The sequence below is a fragment of the Beta vulgaris genome, chromosome 8 (genome assembly GCF_026745355.1).
Source record: "Beta vulgaris subsp. vulgaris cultivar EL10 chromosome 8, EL10.2, whole genome shotgun sequence".
Classification (NCBI taxonomy): domain Eukaryota; kingdom Viridiplantae; phylum Streptophyta; class Magnoliopsida; order Caryophyllales; family Amaranthaceae; genus Beta; species Beta vulgaris.
Genome location: NC_079209.1, coordinates 61,976,965 through 61,979,401, shown reverse-complemented (window position 1 = coordinate 61,979,401; position 2,437 = coordinate 61,976,965).

Here is a 2,437-nt window from a genome sequence, read left to right as displayed (position 1 = left end):
TGCAATCTATGTTATTGGAACCTAGAAGCATGATAGGGAATGTTTGATTGATTGAGATTGTCTGGTTAGACATTTGTAATTGAAATTGATATGTTGCATTGGAATGCGTGATTCTATCGTAATATAAACAAGAGCATTTTTAATCTATCCATAGTGTAACAAGGTTGTTACAAGAGATATGATTCGAGCATAAGAGGACAGGTAAATGATTCTATGTATCCATAGTGTAACAAGGTTGTTACAAGAGATACGATTTGAGCATTTTAATGAAGAGAAACAGGTAATTGATTCTATGTATCCATAGTGTAACAAGAGTGTTACAAGAGATACGATTTGAGCATTGTAACTAAGAGAAAAGGTAAATGACTATATGTGGTTATGAAATGAATGGTTAATATTAAAATGAATTATGGCAATATCTTGTAGCTGGACTCCCTACAAGTGATGAACAATGGGGGAGTGTGGGACTTGTCCTACGCTCCTACGCAGGCCTACTGTGACGACAGTAGTGTCCTTATATTTTGACACTCAAGTAGGCGGAAGGTTCCGTTCGATCTTGGGGTATGCATACTAAGGTGATGGGTGTGAGACGGAACAAAACCGTATTTGCATTTCATCTAACAGACCTAGTGTCTGTTAAGGATTCAGTAGCCCGTATGATTCTAGTAAGATGACGGTGCCCGTTCGATGCCAATTAAAGATTAAAGATATAAAGGTTAAAGGATGTAACATAGTGTAGCATCATGCTTAAGATTGTTCATGTGTGCATCATTTATGTTTACATGTATTCAATGGTTCATTACGTACTCAGCATAGCTGATTGTGTGTTATTATGTGTTGATGAACTGCGATGAACCATTGATGCTACAATGGGGAGCAGACTAGGTGTGTTGGTGCTGCTGCATAATCTCGAGCATACGGGGACTAGGCTTGGGTATTTACATTAAAGCATTTTGAAATAAGTATTATTTGGTTTTTCTAAGACTTATATATGGTTTGTGGTTTGAATGAAAGGGGTCATTGATGATTCCGAGTTGTATTTATATTTTAATTCCGCTGCATTTTAGTTTTCAAGTTAATGTTTTAAATTATCGTTAACCCTTATTATGCCTTGCGTTCCATCGCGGCGGTAACGCCCCCGAGGTCGACGCGACGCAGCAGTGGTAGGCGCGTGTGGATTTTGGGGGTGTTACACCCATATAGTGAAAGCAAAAGTATTCCAAAGGTTTCGTGATGCCTTTTTAGGATAGTTTTAAGTAATAATGAAAAATGCCTCACAGGCATGTATATGGGGTCACCGAACATAGAGATGTTAAAGAATTTTTGAAATCTTTAGATAAATGGCATCAGAAGGAACTTCGATCGTCTAGAAATCAATACACAGGAACCCTAAGTCTATTCGTTGAGCTGAAGAGCCGTCCTTAGTTTGATTTTATGAAATCTCGGAAATAAGACTCAGGCGTGTACCCCGGTTCACTAACTCGGAGGATTTTTTAAAATATGTTTGATTTCTCATAAAAATGGCATTGTAAAGCACGTTTGACCAAAACGGCCCCAAATAGTGAAAGTCAAAGTCTTCCAAAGGTTTTGTGTTGCCTTTTTAGGATAGTTTTAATTGATCACGAAAAATACCTGACAGGCGTGTACCGGGGTCACCGAACATAGAGATGTTAAAGATTTGTTAAAATCTTCAGAAAAATGGCATCGGAAGAAACTTCGACCGTCTAGAAATCAATACACAGGAACCCTAAGTCTACTCGGGGACCAGAAGAGGCATCTTAGTTTGATTTTATGAAATCTCTGAAATAACACTCAGGCGTGTAGCCCGGTTCACTAACTCGAAGGATTTTTGAAAATATGTTTGATTTCACATAAAATGGCACTGTAAAGCACATTTGATCAAAAGGGGCCCAAATAGTGAAAGCTAAAGTCTTCCAAAGGTTTCGTGTTGCCTTTTTAGGATAGTTTTAAGTAATCATGAAAAAATTCCTCACAGGTTTGTACTGGGGTCACCGAACATAGAGATTTTAAAGAATTGTTGAAATCTTTAGAAAAATGGCATCAGAAAGAACTTCGACCGTCTAGAAATCAATACACAGGAACTCTAAGGCTACTCGGGGACCAGAAGAGGAATCCTTAGTTTGATTTTATGAAATCTGTGAAATAACACTCAGGCGTGTACCCCGGTTCACTAACTGAAGGATTTTTGAAAATATGTTTGTTTCTCATAAATGGCACTGTAAAGCACATTTGACCAAAAGGGCCCCAAATAGTGAAAGCCAAAGTCTTCCAAAGGTTTCGAGATTCCTTTTTAGGATAGTTTTAAGTAATAACGAAAAATGCCTCACAGGCATGTACCGGGGGTCACCGAACATAGAGATGTTAAAGAATTTTTGAAATCTTCAGATAAATGGCATCAGAAGGAATTCGACCGTCT